The following is a 26,759-nucleotide window of genomic DNA, read 5'->3' as shown; positions in this document are numbered from 1 at the left end:
ACTTTCCTGCATCTGCAATGATGCCGCAGTTTTTGGTGTGTAAAAATGCCATCTGCCACTAATGTTACCAGAAAATTAGATTGGGGGAGGGTTGGGCTTTTTGGGGGTGTGAATGAAACTATTACACACATCACTCTTGCAATGCTGGATTCTCCGCTGACACCAAATGTGATTGTCCAAATGTGCCCCCTCACTAGGGTCAGCCCGAAGCCCAGCCCTACAACAAAAATACACGCAGCTGAGCTCAACTTAACATTATGCAATGAGACAGCGCAAGCCTGGCTGGGCACCTCAGCCAGGCTCAAGCTGTCCCATTACATGATCAATGAATGCGGCCCCTGACCATCCCACCAAAAGATGGGGGGTACAAAAAGGCAAGGCAGAAAAGTTGGGGGGACTCCCCCCCTTCGCCCCTATAATTACGCCCATGCTGTTTAGCGAGGGCCACTAGCATTGTGCAGATACTACATTGCTCTTGGAAGATGCTGTGGCAGTTTCTGCAGCCACTGGGCTGGTAGGCCTCCTTTCAGGTGGGTGCCTCTTAAACTGTACCCAGTGCCCCAGAAAAGATTTGGAAGTGGGAGTATTTTACTCTGTATTTTTTAAAGTTGGGAGTAAAAGAATGTTTCAAGGAATAAAAATGTAAGTTGAATTCCCAATGAGAGCATTTTATAAATATGTTTTAACTAAAAAACGGAAATGTTTAAAGGATAGCTATTTCTTTGCATCTAGTTACTCATGCACTTTAGAAGATACATGTTTACTTCTTCATGTCAGGCATTTATAATAGTAGCTTCTTCTTGTGGTACTACCTGCACTACTGGCCCAAACATCTCCATGGAGCTGTGTGGGTGAAAACAGGGGGCACAGGGTTCCAGGCGGCAGTTGCCTACTTTTTGATGGGAGTATTTTTATTTTATGGGAGTTTTTGCCTATTTTTAGGAAGTAAAACTGTCTGATACACTCCATATCTTTAGGGCTGGCTGTACCCCCGCCTCCCCCTTCTCTTGACCCCCCTTCCTCTGCCTCCTCTCATTAGTTGGTAACCACTCAACTACTCTCTCCTCCATGCTCTGCAACAATCTGGTCCTTCCACCTTCTCTTTTGAATTTTCCTCTTTAACTGCTGGCGAATTTCACTCTCTGGTTTCACTGCTGATTTTCTGTTCCTCTCTTCCTACAACCTAGACAGTGCTATGTTCTTGCCATCCTCTCTTGTCCTTCAGTCTCTTTTTTTTCTCCTTCCCACTACCTCAGTATTTCTCTCACAGGCTCTTCTTCTCTGGATATTGTTTGTCGCTCACAGTCCTATGCTCCTTCCCTCTCTTTTCATGACTCCCATCTTTTGCCTCCCTTCTTGAACCTCCTCCTTTCCTGTATCTCGTTTTCCTTTTTTCTCTGTGCTAAGTCTCACTGTTCCCTTTTCCTCCTCTTGCCTATGTTGTGTCTCTTTCCCTAGGTCTTTCCAATTCCCTCCTCTCACTTGTTCTCCTCCTCTAGTCTCTACTTCTCCATTTTGGCCCCGTCTTCTCACTCTTTTGTTCTCTCTGCTTTCACCCTTTCACTTCTTCAGATCGCCACCTCCTTCTTCCTCAGCCCACAAACACCTCACCCATATTTAAAGGCTGAGCATCTTTAAACCCCTTAGGCTCCTTCCGGCAGCCCAGCTTCAGCAAATCCTTGCTCAGCTGTGTAGCTCAATGAAGTGGGTGCAGGGATTGGTTCTCCAGACTCAAACCGTTTCCCTCAGCTGTTCCTGGTGGGTCTGCAAGGTTAAGTGCAGAGCTGCAGTTAGAGCACTTATGATGGTTATCCCCCACCTTGCTTTTCAAATCCTCACTATCCCTGCCACCACCGGCCATCCGTGTCGCTTCTGGCAACCCGCTGTTCAATGCCTCTACCATGCCCAGTATCTCTTGCACACCTGGATGTATTCCTGTGTGAAGGTCCCACGACTGGAAGCTATTTAGCTATCGAAATTCATGCTACTTGAAAATAAGGTCGGTGACTTTCGGCCTCTATTAACCACCGGTTGAACCCAATGATCGAGCCATCTGGATTACTCTTTTTCCTCAACTGATGTGAGGCCTCTACCGTTGATCTTTCCAGCCATCCTAACTAGACTCATTCAGTGTGATCTGTTCCCGGCATGGCCTACATATTCCTGGATTAATCCACAGGATGTTGGGACCAGCCTTATTGGTTGAGATAATGGTTTGATTATTGGTCTTGGTTTTCAAGCATTCATTGCTGGTTTTCGAATCGCTTCACAGTTGCATATATCAAACATCAAGTGGCAACCACTTTCAAGGGAGTGCGCCGTCCTGAAGAAGACGGGCATCAACTGCAGCACAGCTAGATGCTCCACACTGTCGAAACTACAGTTAACAATTATTGTCTGATTGACTTCAGTTTATTTTGTTGTCCTGATGCGTGAGTAGTTGACGAACGGAACCACATTGTCAACTTTTGTGCATATTACCATTGTTCGATTGCATATTGCTGAGATTTCAGTCAGTATTCCGCAGACGCACCTGTGACCACCGGCCCCCTTCTGAGTGAATCCCTTCACTCACTAAGGGTTCCAGGTGATCCAGCTGTGCGCGAGCAGAGTGGACCGTTTAAAGGGTTCCTCCTAAAGGGAAGGATAAGCACTTTAATTGTGATGCACTTTACTCTTATATAAACAAGCTAATATTTAGTATGGGCTCATGCTGATTTAATATGTATTTGTTATTCAGTGTTGAAATAATAATAAAATGACTACAGTCTTTTTTTAAAAAAACAATGTTTTCTTTGGCTTGATCTGTTGTCTGTTTTGGTTTTCTTTAATTTGTGTTGGTTTTTCCTCATGCATTAAGTTGTATTGTTCTGCTTGACATGACCACTGTTTGAATTTGTTTGCAGCTTCCACCCTGTCAGCGATGAAGGGGTTACCCATCTTTCGTGTTACTACTCTTCCATGCCCACAAGCACTTTCTTCCCAAGCTCCCAGCAATGCATGATGCACTTGGCAACTATCCTTTGAGGCTTTTCTTGATTAAAATTATTGTTGAATGTTTGGTCATCTTAGACTGTGGGACCCTGTGTTCTTTTCCTCCCATGCAGGTGCTGCTGCCATTGTTGCCTGGAGTCTGGTTCTGACATGTGTCTGATCGGTAGTTTCCAGCATCAAGTCTTTAAAATAGAGTTGTTATTTGAGAAGTACACTTCCCTCTAGTAACTGCCACTGCACAAATGGAGCCTGAGGACCTTCATGCCTTTTTAGGGCAAGTGGGTCACAGGTTTGGGTCAGTGTAGGTGGAAGAGGGTGGGACAACAGGACTGAGGTGAGGAGATTTGTGGATAACCTTAGTAAACAGTCAGGAAGACTATTGGTAGAAAGGAACAAACTCTTTTCTTTGTAGCGGTTATGGGACTCAGGAGTTATGTTTGTGGTGAGACGATTATTGGGGTGTTTTCCTAGCCTTCCTCCCCTCAGCAAATTGGATGTCCCTTTCAACCCAGCACACTAGTTCGCTTCCTCCGGGGCCATGGTCCTTCACCTTGGTCTTGAGTATTCCCCGTCCCATGGTTTCCGTCGTTCACAGGGTCCCAACTTCCCAGGTCCTGGGGTCCCTTAGGGTTTAGTGACGTGGTACTTTGGACTGGGGAGCCTGAGGATCTTGTGTTTACCTCCTTTGGATCGTACATCAGGGGGCAGGTGGTGGTATACCTGACCTGAATGGTCACCCCAGTCCCACCACCAGGCCTAAAATATGAGACTTAGAAACACCCATGTGAAGTGAAAAGATAAGGCAATATTTCCTGAAGCAAGGTACATTCGATTAGGAGATGTTATCACTATGAAGAAAACAAATGCCAGGAGAATAAGTGAGACAATAAATACAAGCATTAAAGATCCTCAGGTCTAAAGTGCGGGTATTTTAATGCCCATTGGCATCTAGTTATTTTTGAGAGACTTGCACAAATTAAACCTTTTACACAGTTCTCACCCTGAGATTTCCAAGCAAATTAGGCCACCCCTAGAAAATGGTACTTGGGTTATGAGCTACACATAAAGTGATACATATCTCACGATTGCTTAAAATGATATTTAGGTCAGAATAGACTTGAAAGTATACTTATCTAGGTCATACCAAATCCTATTGAAATACATTGCCTGCATCTCTTCTTCAGGGACATGAATTTTGATAAAGCTGTAATTGGGAAAGATCTACACGATGACCAAATAGAATGGAATAAACTTGAGTTCATCTGAAAAATGTGCTGCTGACCCTGGTATGTGTGACATGGAACCCCCAAAAAGTAGCCCCAAACCCTGAGAGCTTCCGGGAACATAGGAGATGTGGGTGCATCTAAAATGGCAGAGGGATAGTCTTACCTGACCTTCTTTCATCGTATTCAGTCGCCTACACACCATTTGAGTTGGTCCTGTTGCTTTTCACTTAGGTAGATGGAGACCCTGACTGCACCCACCTTGGTGGTGTGTTTCTGGCCCTCCTCAGTAGTCCCCAGTAGGATTCCTTTGCACTGACCTAGGCTGCATGTCCCTGGTTGGACTGCTTGGCTTTGAGTAATGAATTTCACAGTTTTGGACATAATTACTCCTCATGATGCGGGGGGTGGTGGGGAGTTTCATAGTTTTGAAACAAGGAACGAAAAGGCTTCGCTGCCAAGGCGGTAAATGATTACTAAAATGAGAAGTCTGCTGTTTGAGGAGAGCAATGGCCTTGATAGGTCATATTTGCAACATTTAATAAAATCGTTTTAGTTTGTATATAACTCAACAATACAAGGTCATGCAGGCTAACGCCATGTTAAAAGTACACCAATACACTGCTTATAACACTTAATGCTGTAAACATCACCTAATAAGTATATAGCTTTATTTTACTCTTACAGACTTAGGCAGGCATTCAAAAACTATGCCCTTTCATCTTCCGGTAAAACAAACATTACACCCAAAGTCTGCGATCTCATCTCTTCTATTAAACAATTTCCGGCAGGTGAAGGTTTACTTCACCTTCTCCTCCCAGGTGAAGGTCCTAGTGCAGACTTTAACAACTCCTCGGCCACCATATCCCAAAATATGCACAATTGTTGTCCCAGAACCCTCTGAACTTGGTTAGTTGTAGAAAGTAGCCCACAGCATCCTGGCAGAAGCCCTGTTCTTGATCCCATCATCTGGGGTATTTCTCTTCTGAATTGTCTCTGGTCCCTGGTTGGGGGGCATCAGGATCTTATTATCTTAGTATTGCAGTGTCTCTTTCTTCTTTGCAGTTTCTAAAATCTATTGTTGCTTTGTGCAGTGGCAGTATCAGAGCTTATGAGGTTTAACCTAGGCGCGATTATTGCTTATTGACACTTTACCCAAAATCTATTGCTTAGCTTTGTCACCTAGAAAGTGGGCACAATGCCCTCCAGATCCCAGATCCTCCTGTAGGCATACCATCACCAGTTTTAATTCTGCACCTCCAGTCCATGAAGTGTGGACTGTATACAGGATTTAACTCTGGCATTCCTGGACCCTGCAGACTTTGACGACTGTGGGATTATCACCTCCAGTCCCAGCTGGGAGCGCATTGCCAGATATGTGATACATTCTGTCTTGAGTTTTCCAGGTATTGTTACGTGCTGGCCAGCCTCTTATTTCCCCCAAATTCTGTTTGCATCTTTTCCCCACTATCCTTCAGTGCAGGGTCTCTTTCACTTTGTAGCCTATCCAGCACATACATGTTCACCTCGAGTGAATGAATGTATCCTTCCTTGTTGTTGAGATTTACAATCTTGCATTCCTTACTTGAATCCTTAAAGCTTGCAGGACTGTGCCTCTTCCACTAGCGAATCGCCTCTGGTTTCATGTTCAGTTTAGGTTCAGTGTTATATTGTGTGAACAAATCAGTAAGAGTGGACATAGCCTGCTTTCTATTTTTGGTGATCTCCATTGCCCAGCTTGTTTTTATGATGTACACACCTCTGACTAGAAAGTCGCTCTTTTCTAAAGACGCTCTTTTCTATTATAACGAACTTACGCTACTCATTACGAATCTGTGTCATGCTTCAAGTCGACTTTGTTGTTGTTTCAGGTACATTTCAATCCACTTTACCATATCAATATGGCCCCCAGCATCCCAGATTATCTTGGCATCTCCTCTTCGTATGCAGTGTTCTAGTTGTCCTAGGACCTTGTATGTTGGTGCCTCTTCTATTTCTAATATCTTCAGCCACCCCCACTCTGTGCCTGACATCATCTGGCAGCCTGCTGTCAGGATAAATTGAAAAGTATTGTGAACCAAGCAAAGGAACTTTTAGTGAATGCTGCTCAACGTGTTCAGTTCTCACTACTGACATCTGATGCCACATTTTTCATTCCCGGCATGGCCGACGCTCCCTTCATTCTAGCGCCACTAAAAAATAAAACGAATAATCCTGTATTGAGTAAAAACTTTTTTTTATAGGGTTCAGGAATGCTCACACAGTGGTCGTAAGAACTACGTACACAATAGGTAATAGTTTTTATTATTTTTTTTGTGCCTAGCGAACAGCACGTAAAGAAATGCTCATGAGATTCAGGGGAGGATTGTAGCTGGCCATAAATTGATTTCTCTAGGAGCTTGCCAGGGAACAACAGCTTGGAAATTTGGACGATAGTTGCCTGAGTCATCTAATTTTGGCTTCTTTCGCTGTGGCGTAGGACAGCGTGCTTGAGAGCCAGCGACCCTCAGCTGGTTGCTAAGGAGAAATTGACAATAAACCTACGATCCTCATAAACCAAAGGTCAGAGAGAGTTTACCATGCTGAGCAGAGGGAGGAGGCACGCAGCGATTTAGGACATGGGTGGACTGGGAAACAAACAAGGCCCTGGAAATAATTTTCAAAGTGGCCCCACATTATAAATGTTGAGCAAGCCACTTTCTCATGACATATTACATCAGTCCACCAACCATACCTTTCCTGCCCACTCTACAAGCCCCCTCACATATCTACAACTGTCAAATCCCTTTTCAAACACAGCCCAGACTCCACCTCCTCCATCCACCTGCACCTATGCCCACCATTGACACCCTCCCACTCAGCTCCCAGCCACCCTCCCAGCCAGCTGCTCCAAGCACCCCTAAACCCCCAATGCTCCATCTCCATTTGCCACACCCACCTTGCCTCTGACCAATCACTATCAACCTAACATCCCCCACCCGTACCACACCCGTCCTCACTCGATTACCTGTGACTGCCTGCCCCCACTTCACAACAACACCAAACCGACCCTCATACTCGGGATGAAAGCTCAGTGGCAACATGCTCATCTTGGAAGCAAGACGACACGGAACACCACAGGTACGATCCCCGGTCCGCGCTTAGAAACCTCTGGGTATTGAGCGTGTTATAAATAACCTATCATATCATATCAGATCATCCTACTTTCAGAGACCCCCCAATCACCAACACCCTCCCATCATTGAAACCAACCGCCCCTGACCGCCCCTGACACCTGGAGAAGCACCAGCCCCAGCCCATCCCACAAACTCTCCTTCCTTCTAGTCAATGCCCACTCTGTGGCCAGAAACAGACACAGCATATTTGATCTCCTCACCTCCAAAAACCCTGATCTCATATTCATCACTGAAACATGGTTCTCGGGCGACTTCAAACCAATCGCACGTGAAGCATTCCCACCCGACTCCTTATTCATCACCCACAATAGACCCTCTAGTGGAGGTGGATTAGCCTTCCTACACAAACCACACAACTGTGAATCCCTTCTAGTCAAACACTCCATCCCGACCTCACTCTCTGACAGCTTCCTACTCATTGACAGGCCCCCCCCGGATACAACAGACACTTCGCCAACACCCTACGCGACTTGCTAGCAGCCACAATGATTACCCAACCAGCACTCACCCTACTGGGGTATTGTAATATCTGGTTTGATACCACTAACAACCCCATGACCCAACACCTGGTTGATAGTAGAGGCACTCAATCTTACCCAGCAGATAACAGGACCCACACCCGCTGCCGTCACACCCTTGATGCCATCTTTAGCTCAACCGACCTCATTACCATTTCCACCCCTAGACCCCTCATCTGGACAGACCACATCCCATTCCCTGTCTCTACACCCCCACTGGCTCACAAGGTTTGCTCCCTCCCTCACAGTTCAAGAGCTGGAACAAGGTCCAAGTAATCTCAGACCAGTCAGAAGCCCTGCTCGTTGCCCTTTACTCACTCCCTGCCCTAGAAAGACTTTAACCCATTGACCTTTTTTTTCGACTCCTGACTCCATGACTCGCTTCTTCCTCTCACCCCCACTAGCTCCACTCCAGTCCGCCAAGGCCCAACTCCCAAGTGGTTTACCCTCACCACAAGGTGTTCAAAACCCGAAACCATTCCGTAGAATGTAAATAGCGAGCCGACTGACCCCCACAAACAAAATCAGCATATGCCCACCATCACCGCAACTACAAATCTGAGATCTGCAAAGCCAAAAAATCCTATCACAATAACAGAACCGTGAACTCCCTCAGCAGCAGCAAAGAGCTCCACAGGATCATCTCTGAATTCTGGAACCCACCTTGCATCGGCCCCCCAACACCTCCTCCCAATCTCTCTGCAATTCCCTCTCTGAACACTTCCACAAAACAGCCCTAGATAGGACGGCCACCATCAACGCCAAACTAACCAACCCAACCGCCTGCCCAAGAACCTACCAATGTGCCCTCTGAGACCTCATCATTCTGCTCTTTCAGCCCCATCTCGAGTTTGGAGTTTATCAAATTGTGTCTGACAACCGAGCTTCCGGCTTTCCCTTCAACCCCTCCTCTGCATCACTCCTCAAAGAAATTCTCACCTCAACATGTGATTGGGAACTGGCAATGTCAATCTTAAATGTCTCTCTCACCTTCGGCTTTTTTCCAGAACCCTTCAAAGTCTCACACGTCAAGAAACATCGTCAACATTAGAATGCAGGTATCCACCAGAAAAAGTTTGGTCTAGCTGCACACATACAGAGTGCACACACACATTATTTACTGCTCTGACCTGTACTCCGGTCCCCGAGGGCGTTCAACCTCCAGTGCGATAAGACCATACCAGTGGTGAAAGGATCTATACAAATGGCCATTATCATAACATAACAAAATCGCAAGTAACCACACAAAAGAGGCCCATGATACAGAGGTCCAACGGGGAAATCTCTAGAAGAACCCCTGCCTTTGCTGGACATACAAAGGGTTAACATTTCTGCAGGAGTAAGGGGTTAATGCAGAGTGGAGGCCGGTGGAGGTGGGAGCGAGATGTGAAAGGGTTCTTTGATGCCTGGCCTCTCGGTCCCGGAATATTGGCTTTAAAGCTTTGAAACAAACAAAGAGCAATATTTCCCTTTCGATGCAGTGATCTGTAGCCACATAAGGGACGGGAAGGTGTGAGGAGGAGGTGGCAGATACTGTTCCACGCTCATCCAGCCCTCACTGAAGCATCTTCAGGACTCTCGCAGAGGCGGCCCTAGGCACTGGTGGGGCAAGTGCTGAATTGCTTCTGCAGGAAATAAGAATAAGTGATTGCGTCAGCTCTTGGCGGTGATCGCCACCCTAATGCAGTTACATTTTTCCACGTTATACCCTCTTAAACAGTGTGCTGTGGTTGCTAAGTAGCCCATTTTATCTGCCCCGCTATTACTTTCCACTGCATGACACAACATGACCCGTCCTTGTGTTATGCATCGTACATTACCCACCATCAACCTGTTAGTTACTTATTACCGTTCCCTCTGTGTTAAGGCCCTCGATGCAGGGTAGCCTATGTGCTGTCGTGCTGTAGTAATTGTTGCTGGTCTAAATAACATGTTTCTCATTACGTACAAATGCTTGCCTGGGTTTTCAAATACAAAACTAGAGATTAACACATGGAAAATGAATTTCGATATCCTTTTTCATAGGACCACAATTGTGTTACTCACATATTTTGTGGAAAAGTCAAATATGTTTCTTGGAACAAGTAGACACCTTGTTTTGTCTTTTGTGGCTTTAATACGTTATGTGCCATCTGGTGAAAATAGACAATAACCGACCAAAGAAAAAGTCAGTATAAGCACCCTGCATACAAATAAATAGAAATAGAAAAAATACGTTCGCCCAACGTAAAGCTGAGGGCAAATCTATATCATAGGTAAGCCCCTTTGTAAAATAAGCAAACATTTTGACAATGATCCAGGCATCTGACACATGACAAGCCTAATTCGTTTTATGACACGTCCAAAACTGTCTTGTTTTGTGATGGATGTTTCCAATGGTGGCATGAATGTAAACAAAAGTTAATATCTCCTCCTGTTCAAATTTGTTTGCTACTTCCTGAAAAGTCCTTGGTCAAGAAAAAACATATTTTCCTTCTGTTGTCTCCAGATGATGAGTCTTGAACTTATTTTGTATGCAAAATCTGATTCGTGCTCTCACATTCTTCTGAAGTTTATGACGAACTTATGCATAATTTTGTGAGTTATTGGCAATACCTATATTGTATTCATGCAGGTGTTGAGGGCAGATTTTACCGGCTCCCTTAGGTCCTTGGCGGATTTGCTGCATTGTTTCGAAGATGTCCCCAGGATTTAGTGAAGAACAGCGAGTTAGGCTCTCTTTCCTACACTAAACCCCAGTAGAAGGCCTGACCTTGGCTGAGAGAGACAGAACCGACATGGGTCTCCCTAATCAATCACAGAAAACCCCTCAGTTCAGAGGTGCTGCCAGTGGATGGAAAACCTCTGCAGAGAAGACAAAGGAACTGGAAGTGGAATTGAGACATATGGGGTAAGGGAGTTGCCTCTTTCCATAGTATTAGAACCAGGAACTGCGTGTTAAGAGGAAGTGATAAGGAATAGGGTGCAGCTCCCCTGAGAAACGGACTGGACAGAGAGTGGTTAAGGCGGACGGGTCTATTTGGGAATAGGAGGGCAGTAAAGGGAAGTTAGGCACTGTGTTTTAGAGCAGGCCCTTTCCTCATAGCGATGGGACGTCCTATGAAGAGAATGACCCGCCGTGCTCTGTGTTGCTGATTGTAGGAGACCTCATTAGTGACTTGAGGATCATTGTCAAGAGCAGAGGCGTAGCCAGGATTGTATAACAAGCCGGGCCTGAAACTAATGTAGTTGTGCCCACCACCGTGACATTAACATCTGTAAATGCCCACAGAGTGGTCATTTACAGATTTTGGGAGCGCCTTGCCCTAGGGCTCAGGCCCTACCCCGTCTACGCCTCTGGTTGAAACCTGTCTTGTAAAAACAGTAGACTGTACATTGTTCCCTCCAACAGAGGAAGAGGTCCTACATTCTGCAGGGGGAATGTAGTATCACTGAGGGCTGAGGAGGCTGCTGCCACTGAGAAGAAGGCCGACTGGAAGACCAGGCCCGGGGCACACAAGCAACAGGACCAGAGAGCCAGGAGACGCTCCTGCTATGCCCATAATGACATTGCTTGGGGCATCAGGAGTGGGTACTCTGGAGACGCCAGATGGGTGGAAACCGGTGAGTATCCCTGGAAACCGTGAGGCCAAATAAAATGTGGCATCTGCCCTACTCCCTGAGTCCCACACTGTGCGCAACCCCCTGTCTGCAGGTTACATGAGGACCGTGACGCTGCATTATGACAGGGGGAAGTAATACTAAATAAGACAAACGTATAAAGAAAAGTTGATGATTGGGGGAAAATGAAGCTTGGGGAGTTTACAAGAGATACTTGTTAACTACATTTTACACTTTGCACCTCAGAGATTACAGATTCCCTCCCTCTTCATTGGTACCTGACCTGCAGCAATAACATACAAGTGGCGGATGTCATGGATACAACAGGAGGAGAACTATTTCTGGAGGAGATCATGTTTAGCTGTGGGGGGGATAGGGCCTTGGAAAGAAACCTGGTCAGCTGGCATGCCATCCATTGGACATGATACTCCGATGGGGGAAAGTCATAGGAGGGCAGAGATATTCTTTAGGTATAGGAGGCAGTAGTCCGCTGTAACGCCACATGTTTTGCAGGCTAAGTGGCCAATCAAAGATAGTGACTGCTGGTATCGGAGAAAACGGCGTGCACTCCCAGTGCAGAAAGTATGGGGACTTTGCCTATACGTGGCCCAGAAATTTCGTTTCAATTGGTCACTTGTTTTCCCTTCGCTCCTCCTCAGCTTAATTCGTCCCTCGATCCTGCCTCATTTTTAATTATCATTGTTATTATTTAATTTCTTATATAGCGCATCGCGCCCGGAGGCCTTTTGTCTCCACCCCTCGCCTTTTGTCTTGTAGGCATGATTGCGTGTCCCTCTGGTCTGTCCCCTGTCCATATCCTGCCAGTCCTCCAGCCACGGCGGGTGGTGGGAATTTCTTACTTTGTGGCAAAGCTCATCCGTATTCTTAGACATGGGAGTGGAGGTTTCACACATGCTTGACTAAGGGGGATTTCTCTCCTATTCTTTTACTGCAAACCAGCCCCTGGTCTCTCATTATGTTTGTTGGTTCTCCCATCCCCATGCACCCAAGCACCCTATGACACCTTACTCTCTCAACTGACTTGGACTACGGTCCCCGAGGGCGTTCAACCTACCAGCGCTTTGAGGTCATACGAATGATCTATAGAGCGCTGTATAAATGCCAAATAACATAACATTCCCCTCGAGAGTCCCAGATGGTGAGGTGTATCACCCCGGTTTGCCAACCTTCTTTCGGGCGGGATTGAGGGGTACTGGAAGGAATAGTTGTGGATTCTGCTGACACCATAAACTAGCATGAATCCTGGGAGAGAGTTCATGCCTTACGAGAAAGTACTTCAAATGTTTATTCTGCACCATTGCCATCGCTGAAGTTTGGGGGACAGTGCCTGGCAGGCGACCGATGGCATCTGAGGAGCACCCACTACTCCTTTGCCAGGCAGTTCTTTTCCTGAGCTTCTCCCCCCGAGGGCATTATGTGTAGTAAGCTACTACGGATATCTGCAATACTCTAGTGTAGCATATTACTTGTGTACTTCTCCATTACCTGAAAAGCAAGCAAATCATTCTAATGATTAAGTAAAACAGACGAAGAGCCTTCTCTTAGTATGGACTATCATTAAGAAAAGAACGCACATTGCGACTAGAGCATATTTTTGTTACTCACTAATTTGGGTGCTTCATTGATCTGTTGAGCTGATGAAGGAAAGGATCTGCACGAGTTATTGAAAGAACAATATTTGCATAAGCAGCTATTAAGCAGGCTAGCAAGGCTTGTTTCTAAGCTGTCTCGGGAGTGTGTATTTGTCGCTGAATTGCGTTTCTTTTTGATACATTTTGAACTGTGTTTCAAAGGAAAAACATGTTACATTAGTAAGGCATTTTAATGCGTGCTACAATATTTCTTTTCTGCATTGTAACTGTGCCACGCTTCCCCGGCTGGTGCAAGGCTTTATACCAGAACCCCCTTGCAATGGGGCTAGATTTCCTGCGTAAGTGGCCAAACTGGTGCTCCCTCGCGCACTCTGCGGTCGACCCCTTAGTATTGCCTTTCTTTAGCGCTGCCCCTCAGGCTCAGGCCACTCTAGAACCCTGATATGTTGGGAATGGGGAGACACCCCCCCCCCCCCGCCACCCGTCAGATTGGTGACTCGTGTGGGTGCTTGTAGGACTGGTCCTAGCACAAAGTGTACTTTCACTCTTCCTAACGAGGGTTGCAGGATGGATGTCTGGTTCTTAGAAAATGTTTTAAAATATTGTGCAAAACTGCACATTTTCAAACACATTTTTCACATATGTGCTGAAAAGTCATATGTTTTAGAGCACAGGTCAGTATTCCATCTTTATTCAATGCAAAGCGCCCATTGACCCAGGCTCATCTTGATGAATAAAGATATTGTTCCAGCCGGTGATGCCATGTACTATGTAGTTAGAAATAAACTGTTGGGGTTAGCTGTGTACACTACCACTACCTCACCATTGGCTATGCTGACTGATGGGCATTGTAGTCCAAAACATCTGGAGAGCCGAAGGTTGCAGACTCACAGTATATGATGTGCTAAGAATTCTACAGATATCAATGATGCCACTTAGCAGCTTCCAACAAAGTCTCGTCAAATACACAGTTAGAGGGGGAAGAAAAGCGTCATAGAGCTGGAGGCAGGAGGGAGATGCAAGATGGCTAGAGTGGCAGAATTCATGTCAGAAGTGCAGGGATGGAGATCAGAAAGCAAAGACAGGCACTCAGAATGGTTAAGGAATGAATGAAGAGCACGAGAGAAAGGGAGGAGGCTGTGGCATGGAGAGAGCAAGAAAGAACAATGAAACTCAGAAATGGAGAGTGAGAAGGAGGATGGAGCTCAGGGGAGGTAGAGCGAAAGAGAGCACACACCTGTTGAGGGAGCTAGGCAGAGAAGCAGGAAATGCAGCTTTGCAGAGAAGGAGGATGTACAGTGTTAGGAGAAGGGATTGTGCACCAGTGGGAGATAGAAATAGTATACCTAAAAAGTTAGAGCAGGAGACCATGAGGGGAGCCTGGTGATGAATGGTGAAAGGGAGGGAACAAAGGACCGGGGTAGCTCTGGAATTGAAAATAAGGAGTAGATGAAGGGAGACACATAAAGGGGAAAGTGCAGGGATGGAGAAACTGCGAGCAGGGATAAAAAGCCAAATATTCCCCACAAGGGCCACTGCTGTGATGGAGAATCGAGCACAGATAAGCATTTTCCTCTGTTTAGCCAGGTTATGTGAAATCAGTAAACACCTGTAGAATCACACCCGAAGATGGGCTTTCTGTGCAAAAATGTATAGGTGCACTGCTTTTAGTTCCCCAAACGTCATTCATTTGAGAATTAATGCTGGAAAAATGACCCGGCTGTTGACATCAGTGATAAAAATGCATTGGTTGAGGCAAATTAAGACTCTGCTAAATTGCATATCTCTGGTAATTTGCTCTATACTGGACATGGCTGGCAAATTCTGCCGGGTGTCACATTCAGCTGTCATACGCCGCCACAACACCCCTCCCCCGCACCCCAGCTCACTGACTTACCTCACCTACCTATATGCTTATATGTGGTTCCCGCTCTTGCTTTCTCCAATTCCCTCTCCACCCACCATCTCGTCTTGCCACCACAAATCATGATCTGGAAAACCAGAAATGGGCATCAAGCGTAATATGCACTCAAACAGGTCTGACCTCTGGGAGATCCTTATGGCTGTAATGGGCACTGTGTAATTACCTATTACATTACATTGAATTATAAAGGCGTTTTTCTGTATTTGTTTTTTAAATTAGACAATGATATGTCTTCATTGTTAGGTCCTTGTGGATGGAGGAGCTTGGTGGTTCCGTCCTGAAATAATTGTAATTCACTTTGTTTTTCTGCCCTGTGTATTTTTCAGAAAGAGTGAAGCAGTTAATTGAAATGTTGAAAATACTTTGCATTAAAGATTGTAGACCAGCCATATTCTTTTTGCTAACACTTCCTGGTGCATTCGTCTGTTTTACAGTGGAACTATTTCTGAGACAAGCTTTGTCACTTTGGGTTAAACTACTAAGACACAGTTATTCACAATGGACAGTGGGCTTTGGGTTTTTTGAGTATGTAGACCTGATTGAGCTAATCTTTTAGTGTATCAATATTTTGTATTAAATTTGTTACTCATAAATTGATGATCTACGCAATTGAATTGTATTTTTTTTATCGCTCTCTGAATGTACTTTTATGGCTTTTTCTTGTAAATGTAAGATTTTACATACATACATTGATGTGTATGTTTAATGGTCACTAAACAGTACTCCTGATGTCAGATCCATAAATGATCATTTATGGATTCCATTATAGATATTGCTAAGGTACATCCCTTTATTTACCCTTTATTTAACCCCCCCCTGATATAAAACCACACAAGAAACAGTCTGTTTTAGTCTCCAAAATAAAATATCGGTACCTTTATAACTGGTTTACAGACACATGAATTGGACTGCCTGTGCAATTCTTACTAATAAACTCTGCACTCATGCAGTCAACAATAGACCATACAAATATGTTTCTAATTCTAATTGGACACTATATTTTCTAAACAACACAATCCAATTAAAACACTTGATTCTATTCAGTATCAATAGTAAGTATAAGTATCAGAGAATAGTTGCATAGAAAAATAAAATGCATGTAAAACACTTTAAAAAGATATCCCACCTACATGTACATGTGGTGCTCTGGTCTTCTTGCATGTACATGGAAGTTGAATGCAAGCTGTGGTGCATTGCATCAGACTCTTTAGGCATGTGTGTAGGGACACTGTGCTATGAGTTTAGAATGCACAGTATAGTGGTTCATCCACTCAACATTAGAATATATTTGTATGATTTTCTAATTAAGGAATACATGCCCCTCCCACTTTACTTCGCAGATCGGATCCCACTGGTTCATTGCCCTCTACCTACTGTGCGATGCCATGGGTGAGGAGTTAATGTGCCATCATTTTTTATGTAAATTGAAGTGACACAGCTAAGCTCCCTTTGATCCCCAATCTATCTTTTTAAATATGTATGGTTTTCACTTGTCACAAATTATCAATCAATATTGTAAATGTGAACCCTTCCAGAAATCTGGCGTCAGACTACACTTGTGAAAGTCTGCAGGTTTTATTTGATTGCTTTTGATTTATGAAGAGGTGTACTTTATCTGTGCAGAAATGCCATCTTTTCCCATGTAAAGCAAATCTGGCTTGGTTTTGAATACAATGATCAAGCATAGTAAGTACATTTCCCACTTTTCAGACTCTAGCATTCTATTTGGAATGTGCTCCCTCTAGTGGAACTTACCTGGATGTCCACTCACTCCTAAGACTTAGCAGAGAAATGCTTCTAGAGGGGCCATGTCCAATCACATTGAGTAATTTTCATGCTCGCCTGTGAATAATTCTTTAAGGCAAAGAGTTTGGAAAGACCCTTTAGTGTTTCCAGGAACTTCCCAGTCAGCTGGCCCCTTCAAGCATCCTTCTCCTTTCTAGGAAAGCTGGTCTGTGTCAGGTAAATCTGCTTTAGGCTCCGTTATGGGCAAATCATTTCATGTCCAGATATTGTCCAAGATCAGCACTCATACACATGGAACAAAGGTTCCCCTTCTCATCAGCTTTCTAAATCCTAGCTCTCCCTTATTCCCTGTGTGTTTCTACTTTTATAATGAGAATGATTTCCACATTGCCACCATGACCTCACACTGTTTTATTGGTCACGTCCTTCCATTGTCTTGCTCAACAGGTAGACCGTCCCATAGTATACACCCCTTAATTTTCATAGGTTGATCATATTTCTGAACAAACATGAGAGGGTGGGGGCTGCACACTCTGGACACCTTTGACTTCAGAATCCTATTGTATTCCATATCTGATCTTAGCAACATGACAAATCAATGAAATATGGATTTATGGGTTCCCAAAGTCATTACAAATGCAGTATGCAGCATACAAGTGTGTACTCTTTATTTTTTATTTATGAATATGTATAATTTTATTAATGTTTAATAATCCCACAACTATCATGTTTAGACTCATTTGATGCAGGTAAATCTCATGGTTACAACACATTTTTCTTTTGATTCTAGGTTGTGGAGTTATGTTGAAAATCGTTTTTAAATGCATTTCTCTTGTTAACTTTGAAGGAGCTTAATTTCACGGAATTATGAACCTCATCGCCAGGCATGATTAATAGGGTTTGCTGGCATGCCTCTTTTGTTCGGAAAGCCTTTTATGGTTAAATCTGGAGAATTTTATTGGCAGGCCTAGTTCAAAGTTTAAATCTTAAATGCAGTTATCTATATATGAATCTCACCTCAGATCATGTGTCTTTGCAGAAGAACAAGGATTTAGCCTTACTGGAATTTAAATGTTCACCTCCTTAGACATATTTCCATTGAGATTGGTCCATATGAATGGGAGGAATCACAATAAAAGGGGCCTTAATCTGATGGTCTTAGTTATAGGGATTTAAAAGGAGTTGTTCTCATGTAAGTTGAATAAGCCTTGTGGTCTCCAGATGGTCACTAAACACAGTGGAATACCTACCCTATCCACATAAACAACGTCTGCAGGGCTAAACACGAGATTCCCTGTAGAATTAGCATTGGCAAATCCATATCGGAAAACCAATGATTTCCTATATATTTAAACAGTAATGTTTTCACTATTTTAAAGGTTCACATCCACAATAATTTAATAGTGTATTTTCAATAGACCTCTATTCGCATTTAAAAAGGCATCATCTTCTAGAATTAAAAGGTTGTGCACTGTGATACTACATTTTAAAACACATACCAACATTTTGATTTGTAAAATTACAGGTGAATCCATTATGCTTGGTTGAAAACCTAACAATATTTTCTAGGTCATGTAGAAATTGACGCCAGGTTTTCTTTTATGCTTGCCGATATTTTCTAGATAACATATAAACCAGTGACAGTCCTTTGGCTTTCTGTGCATTGCTCTATTGCAGGAAGCCACAATTTTAAATGACTGCCGGAAGTTTTATTTTACCAAAACAGGCTTTGTTGCTGTGAGTTTAAAGTTGATAAAAACCCCAGTCTTTTGGCCTAGATTACATTTGCCTCTGCTCGACTTTTCTGTTTGCATCTAGGTTTCCTTCTCACTGGGGGTTTGTCTATGCAGCCCACGGGAATGTTCCAGGTGGGGGGCAATTCACACCATCACCCGGGTGCTACCTGCATCCCACCGGTACACCCTCTTCGTGGTAGTTGAAGAAAAGCACAGCATGCAAATGAAATGAGGTATTATTCCAGTGCCTCCCACTTTGGATTCCGGCAGTCTGCCTCTCTCTTTTATTCTCCCCTACACTGTGATGGCTTGTTATGTGACTAGGGTGTGAAAACCCTTGCTTTTTTTAATTTGAATTAAAATATGGTGGCACAGGGCATGTGCATTGGCCACATGTACCTTGCTCACAGTTGCTGTGACTCAAATACACTGAAGGCAGAGCCTGCATTTAACTTCTGTACCTGTGAGCCAAAATATAATAATTGCTGCCCTTTTCCATCTAGTGGCAGTGTAAACTCCAAGAATAAGCAATTGCTTGTTAAGGTTTAGTGAATGATAAGAAGAAACAATTATTAAAGCCACACCAATTGGATATCATACAAGTGTCAATTCTGTGAGCCCAGACCTGTTTATCGAGGGCTGTGTGTATGCATGGCAGCCTGGCTGTCGGTACTGTTGCCATTGAGACGATAGCCAGAAATGCTGCTCTCCTTTGATCCCCTGGGAGGAATGTGATGCCTCCCCTAAGGCAAAGGAGCTCTCACAAGGACCTCCTGGGAACCTTGCTTTCAAATGGGCACTGGTATAACAAAGACCAGACACACACTAGGGGGTTGCTCACCACAGGGCCTTTGAAGTTGCTGGCATGGGAAAGGGGTGGAGTTAGAGTAGCCAGAGGGTGTAATGGACCTGAGAGATGGGGGCAACTATCTTGGTTTTCTGTGGAGCTCATTTTCCTTCCTGTCCGTCCCCTCCATTGTCTGCAGTAATAAGCACTCTGGGTATGATGCAAGAAGTCAAAGGTACTTTTTTTTACAGCAACAGTGGTTAATTACCTTACCACAGGCTTGCTTCTGTCCATCTTATGTCACTGTTTTCCTTTATAAGGAAAGGGTCTCCTACTCATTCCTTGATTATTTCCTGGACACCAAGTAGACAACATCTCTGGATCCCTGCAAGGACTGCAATCAATTCCAATGGCCTATGCCATAGAGATGTAGACAGGTGCATCCAAAGAAGAGGAGAGCTCTGTCCCCTTAGATTCTTCAGGTCACATTGGGGGAGAACTGCTTTGTGGATCAAGGCCTGCCACTTTGTCTGCTGCACTGGAACAGGGCTCCTCACTGGAAGTGAAGAAACCCCTGCATGTGCCAGGCCTGGACTGGAAAGAGCAGTGTGAGAAGTACTCCTCTTGTTCCTGGAAACCCTGTAGTGGGCCTTCCAGCAACCCAGAAGTCAAGGAACAGCTCTGGGCCCTGATTCCCGCATTGAACCACTTGTGACCTATACCAACAAAGGCATTGCCTGCCTGTCCCAAGCTTCTTCGTGCCATTGCTGCTTTGACCGCACTGCGTGTTGGGCCGAGTCAACCCCACCCCAACACTGTTTCAGTGCCTCAAGAAGCTTCTAGAAGCCAGGATCAGTGCTGGTCAGACTCCATAGACAACAAAAAGGTACTGTGGAGAACCCCTGTCCCCTAATACACTTTCTGAGGCAATGGTGACTTTTAAGCCCCCGTTTTGAACCTTTCTTGAAGATACCTATGCTTTAAAGTGACATTGCTACAATTGCTTGCTTGCTCTCCCCTGCCGAAGTACTCAAGAGTGCTATACTCAACAGGTTCTGCATTTTCTGTGTTCTCTTACAGGGGTGAGTGTTAGATTGTATGTTTTAGCTTAAGTTATATACATTCTTAAGTGTTTAAAATATACATTGTCATAGAATCCTGATTGGACATTCTTATGTTTTGGAGTCTTTGTACCATTGCTGTTTGGCTTGCTACTGTGATCACATTCACACCCTTCTTAAGAGTATAGCCTGTCCTCGGCCCATGTAACCACGAAAGGTGAAGGAGGTATGTCTCTTGAAAGTGCCTATTTCACCTTTACGATTGGGATCACTGTAGGTGTGTAGTAGTGTGCAGCTGAGTATTCACCCCCTGTGCTCCTGCAGAGCAATAATAATTTTGTCACATCTCCGAAATAAGCATCAAACCGAATTCAATCGAGATGCTTTATCAGTGCTGCATCCTAGCCCCCCCCCGCCTTAATCCGGACACCTATACTGGAAGGCCCGGGACAGTATCATGATGACATATGCTTTTTATTTTTCCCTACTAAGCAGTGCTATCAAACAATCAGAACCTACCTCAAATGCAATACAGTGTCTAGTATTAGTGCCTGCTCCTGACCACCACTTCAACCAAATGGGGTCCAAGTCCCCTCTGATCCAATTGTGAAAATAAATACATGTGCAGATGTGAAATGTACCTTGTTTGTGGCGGGACATTACTCCCTCAGTTCGATGGCACTGGGAATCCCTCGATCACACACGAGGGGTGCGCGTGTGCCGGGCTCTGCTTCTGATATGTATGTACTGCACAGATTGGCTGATGTCCGGCTCTACACCAGTGTCATGCTTCGCTCAATTTAGGACCTTATTACGGAATGTACCTCACACGCAAGGATTGCACATTCAGCCATTTGGACTGCAAGGGCAACAACGTTGGTATTACAGAATTGGCCACCATGCCCCTTCTGCAATACCAAATATGCACAGGGTAACTTTACATGGATGCGCTCTGCATGTGGTGCACTTGACAGGTGACTAAAATACAGGGTGCACCCAGATGGGCTTTTAGAAGGGGGTCAGGGGAAACTACGGATCTTTGCTGCGTCGTCATGAGGGCTGAAGTTAAAGGCTGCAATCCAGCCCCAATGGATGTGTATTCGCACAATGATATAGCGACAGGAACCCCTCTGTCAATGTTATTTATGTAGTGCTGATTTATAATGCGCCAACCGCAATATGCGGATTGCTTTGCGCATATACCAGGGCAGATCATTTTACAGCGAGCTGGGTGGCCTCGCCACACTGTACACCAAGCTGTGCGGTGCCTGCATGCTGCAGGTGTGCTTAGACACAGCACTTCTTCCGGGTCGTAGAGCGCCAATCCCCAGCTACCACTGCCGCTGCTTGTGTGTGGTGCATTAGTCACTCCAGACCCCAGGGCCTTAGTAATCCAGGCCCTCGCAGGCTAATGCCGCAGACCCATCCGTGTGTTCTAAGCGTGCACAAGAAAACTTGAACAGCTGAGAAGTGTAGCTGTCTTTTCATTTTGGAAATGCTCATGGATCAATATCAAAAGAGCACTTTGATCGTGAAGTCACAATGTAGGTAGGCTGTACAATACTTTAGTGGCGCCTTCATCCATCACCGCTGCACCTTGTGTTTCTGATATTTCCCTTAACATCAGAACACCAAGAACGAGGCTCCAGATCCAGCAACTGCAACTGGCCACATGAGGTGAGGGAGGGACAGCGGAGCAGGACACGTGGATTTGCAGACAATAAACACACGTCATCTATCACCTCCTGGACATTATTTTGAATGTATTGTGCATTCCCTATCAATAAAATGCTTAAAATGGCACACATAGGTAGACAATAGCTCTGTGTGAATGGTAAATCTGGAGACCAAGGGCCTGATTCACAGAAGCATTTGATAATGGTGCAAACCCAGAGGGAAGCGCTCTGTGAGTCAGGCTCAAGGTGTGATGGATCGACGAAGAAGCAGAACGCAGAAGGAGCCGGGCAGTCCTCAACAGTCCTCCAACGAACATGCGCTATCTGTCTATTGCCTGTATTTATTTTTGCTTTTGTATGTAATCAGTAACCATGTAACCTCAAGCCTCGCATATTCTGTACTGCTGCGCCTGGCTACCTTCGGGTTTGGTGCGCATTATAAGTGAATAAAACAAACAAACAAACAAACATTAAAACGGGTGTACAACTAACTAACCATAGACATATTAAGGTCCTGATTCATGGATTGTGTAGCGCTGTGCAGTCACTTTCCACTGGTGTAAAGTGACTCTGCTCTGCCAACAAACACCCTGATTCACAGAACGGTGCAAAGTGTATTTCTGCAGAGCAAAGTCACTTTGCACTGCAACTGTACTCTTTGCACTGCGCTAAATGGACCTAATTCACGGTGCATCGAGTGCTTTTGCAGTGCAAAGTGACTCTGCACTGCAAAAATACACTTTGCACCGCTCCGTGAATCAGGGTGCTTGTTGGCAGTGCAAAGTGACTTTGCACCGTGTTAAAAATTCCATGAATCAGGCCCGAAGTTATTTAAACCTTGGGAGTTGGGGCAGTGGGAAGGTGTTAGGGTGTAGGGAGGTCAGGAGATGTGTGAGCAGAAAGAGAACTGTCTCACCTTGCCTTATAACAGTTTGCAAAAGCCATCGGAGAGATCGCACTCGGTACCCCATCCCACCCCTGTTCCTATCTCGCCATCGCCACCTCATGTCAAATGACAAGGCTTCATCCCCCTGGCTGCAGATTATCAGAGGCTTTAGGTAATCCTCCCCTCGGCAAGCAGCGATCTGTCTGTCACACAAGAATCCCAAACTGGAGCAGGCTCGGTTGACACTGCAAGGAGTTTTGGATTCTCAGAAAATGAGACAAAGTGATAAGCGTCAAGTACAGGCTGTCGTTCGTGCCATGCTCATTGTCAGCAGTCCCCTTATAGACGCTAGGATTCCTGAGTTAGTTCTGCGTTGAAGCTTCTGAGGGTCCACTCTTTAGGATCCACTGCAATAGGTCAATTTTACCACTGGCTCTACACCCATAAGCACCCAGCGCTAATGTTAAAGGTGAAGTTGCCATTCAGTTTGGTGCAGTGAGATGTGTAGTTGCCCCCTTACCGCCCCCTCATTTTCAGTGTGGATCAGTACACCTGGGTTTATAAATAACGTGATCAATTTCCAGGCTAAGCTTTGGAGACATTTGGTTAAAGTGATTAACTCCACGCACAAGTGAAAAACCCATTTTCCTTAGTGTAAATGCAAAATTTACATGTGCAAAATGGGTCTGGCCGAAGGTGAGGCATGCACAATGCATTTGCTATTTTTGTACCCAGACCTGCACCTTATGCCAAGACACATTACCTACTTCTAAATTGCTGGCAAGGATGTGCCTTTTGAAGTCTGTTCCCAAGATGCGGCGGATACAGTCAGAGGAACAGGGGCTTGCAGCTTCTCACAAGACCTCGAAGCCTGCCAATTCCTCTTCTGCCTTAATAACAAATACCCGATGAGCCGGCAACCTGGATCCGATCATCCCAGAAATGGATCTACGGCATCTTGCAGTCTTAAGCTCTCATACGCCCTACCTCATGTGGCTTCCTTTTCCACCTGTGAAACATGTACAAGCTCCCACTGTCACAGTAAAGTACCAGCTTAAACACAGATACACGCAGCTGACACTCAGACCCACCTCCACATGTAACAGTACCCTTTGAACCAGGTTAACGTTGTGTAGCGCCCAGATCTTTTAAATTCCTGGAAGAAGAACTACTTTGGTCTTTATTAAAAACAGCTATGATGGCGGGTGGTGTTGGTGAGGTCAAGACAATCCTACAAGTTCCAGGTGCACCCCAGCACCAAAATAGAAAAGGTAGAACGTTGGCAGGTGGTTAGTGATGCCCTTAGCACACTGGATAGTGGGCTGTGCCATAGCCCTGTTTGGTTTTCTCTCCCAGCTGCATTTGATGTGGTTGATACAGGACCCCATCATTAATCCTGTCTGCATCAGGACAGGGGGTAAGGTCTGGGAGCTGTGGACCACATTCTTTGATTGCTAGGCAGTGCACACCATTTGTTCATCTTGAAATTGTCAGAATCTCCCACCATAGTGTCTTCTGGGATGTTCCCGTGTGACCCTACTCTTAACATCAGTGTAGTCACTGTCATGCCTAGGCACAAGGTAGGACAGTTCTGCCTGCCACTAGCCTAATCGAGTTTAGGTAAAGATAAAACACCTTCCCTTTTTAATAAAATAGGTGTATAATTCTGTGTTTGGCTTTTTTTTATCTCAGGAACTTGCTGTTATACATGGTTTCCTTTCAGGTTTGGATCATTGTCCCTAAAAGTATTGTTATCAAAATGCTGATGTTATGGCATTGATATGACCCTCGTATTGCGTTTGTTTTTCCACATGAAGCACTTTGATTCCTTTTGTGTAGTGTAGAATGTTTTAATCGAGCAAAAACTAGTTCAGGGGAATTTTCTCTCCACTCCAAATCAGGCGTGCACAATTTGTATTTATTGTTAAAGACCTTTTGCTGAACCTGGGACCCCCATTTTAAAAAGATTGATTCCCTACAGCCTCACTCACCTTGCAGAACAAGAAACACACAGGGTTGAATGGAAAAGGTCTATGTATCAATATAATAGAATCAATTTAAATATAAAAAAGTATGCATCTATGAAATTCCAAAGTCAATGGTGGAGAATGATCGATACACTAGTCACCTCAGTTTTTATTGCTGCATTTACAGGAATAGAGACTTTTCCAACGCACACATCGCCATCTGTACCTTCTGATTTACCCTGAGCTCACGTCCACCATGCATTGAAAAGTGTATGGGGCTCAGGATAAAACTGTCATTTGAGCCTGTGCCCTCAATAAATCATAAATATAAAACCAATGTGGGGGCAGGCAAATGTGTTAACCACCATTCAATTAAAAGACAAAGTCAAGGCACATAGTGACTCGTTGCATACCATTTGAGTCACTACCAATCCGAGCCCTCAGGCTAGGTTTTGTTAACTGTATTTTCACCACTAGCATCAACGAGGCTTTTGGTCACCAAACACCATACACGGAACAAGGCAAGCTTAATACTTTCAGATTCTGCAGTTAAGCAGTAATTCCCAAAATCCTCTCCTTTTATTGCCTCGTTAACGTGTATGAAGCCCCCAAAAGTAGTCATGTATGAGACTCCAATTTTTTACACTGGGTAAGGACATGTCGAGGGGTTTCAAATGCTCCAGGAACATTACATATACAATATATCCTCTCTGCTTCTGGAATTTTGTACCTGGCACCAGAAAATATAAGCAGTAGTAGTTTGTTAATCCGTAGTTTCAGGTAGAATGACTACATTGATGGGCACAGGCATTGCCTCAAATATCTTTGGGTTTGGTGTGCATCATGTTTACAGCATGCTTGTAATTCTTAAGGGTGGACTAGTGCAGATAATTATTTTTCCTGTCCAACTGCCTCACTTTATTTTTGAACATTTGATTCAGGGAGTGGGTCCACGTCCCTCGTTTGAAATCGGGGCACCATCCTATATGCTCATATATCTGTGTCATAATGGTGTTAAATTCAATTTCACGTTGATTATTAAAGCTGTGTTCCGTCTCACTGAGACTAACAAGTAATTTACATTGGGCCGTAAATTGGCTTCCCTGTCTAAGTCTCCCTACTTCCCCTTTACTGAAAATGGATAGTTCACTCTTACTCAATGTACATGTCAGAAATGCAAACAGCATTTTGGAAAACTTGTTTGGAATACCAGTGACTTGACATTCATGTAAAAATGTCTGTTTAACATGTCAGTTCACTAGTTTCCCTTTACAGAAGCTTCTACTGGATTAATGTGTGAAAGTGTACATGCCTCATTTTGAATGGTGAACTTAAAGGTGAGAAAATTGGAAGCAGTTAATCGCCCTTTACACTTTTTTCTTGAATGGTGCAACACCAGTAACAGAACTCTACTTGGTGATGTACCCAGGAAATTACTTCAATTACCTTATTTTTCTAGGTATGCACACAGTGAGATATCCTTTTGGCTCCCAGAATACATCTTCTGTATTTGATCATAACACAGAGAAGGAGGCTGGGGATCTCCCAGTATACACACCATAGGGCCTATTATATAAAATCTATAATTCCAGAAGTACATAAACCTCTGAAATACATATTAACATGTCGTAATGTACAGTCAATTTATAAACCCCCATCCCATCATCACTTTCACAAAGTAAAAAGGCTTGGATTTTATCTATTCCTCTTTAGAATATTGCTCATCTCTGAATTATTTTCCCTTAATATTTTACTCACATAGGAATTTCTTTTGGCTGCCTCACAGGCGGGTCAGAACCCTTTTAAGGACTGGTTCAATATTCCCCCCACTAGGAACAGGTGGGCATCAGTC

General features: G+C 44.4%; 1 protein-coding gene and 1 pseudogene across 8 annotated transcripts in view; both read left to right on the top strand.

The window, feature by feature from the left end:
• HECW2 (HECT, C2 and WW domain containing E3 ubiquitin protein ligase 2) overlaps positions 1-26,759 on the top strand; it is a 1,520,428-nt gene that overhangs the window by 132,568 nt on the left and 1,361,101 nt on the right. The window lies entirely within an intron of this gene.
• LOC138490547 (U4 spliceosomal RNA) lies at positions 5,300-5,381 on the top strand (annotated as a pseudogene).

The sequence above is a fragment of the Ambystoma mexicanum genome, chromosome 9 (assembly GCF_040938575.1).
Source record: "Ambystoma mexicanum isolate Mex_15411 chromosome 9, UKY_AmexF1_1, whole genome shotgun sequence".
NCBI lineage: Eukaryota > Metazoa > Chordata > Amphibia > Caudata > Ambystomatidae > Ambystoma > Ambystoma mexicanum.
Note: the sequence above shows the minus strand (reverse complement) of the source record. Positions and strands in the feature narration are given on the sequence as shown.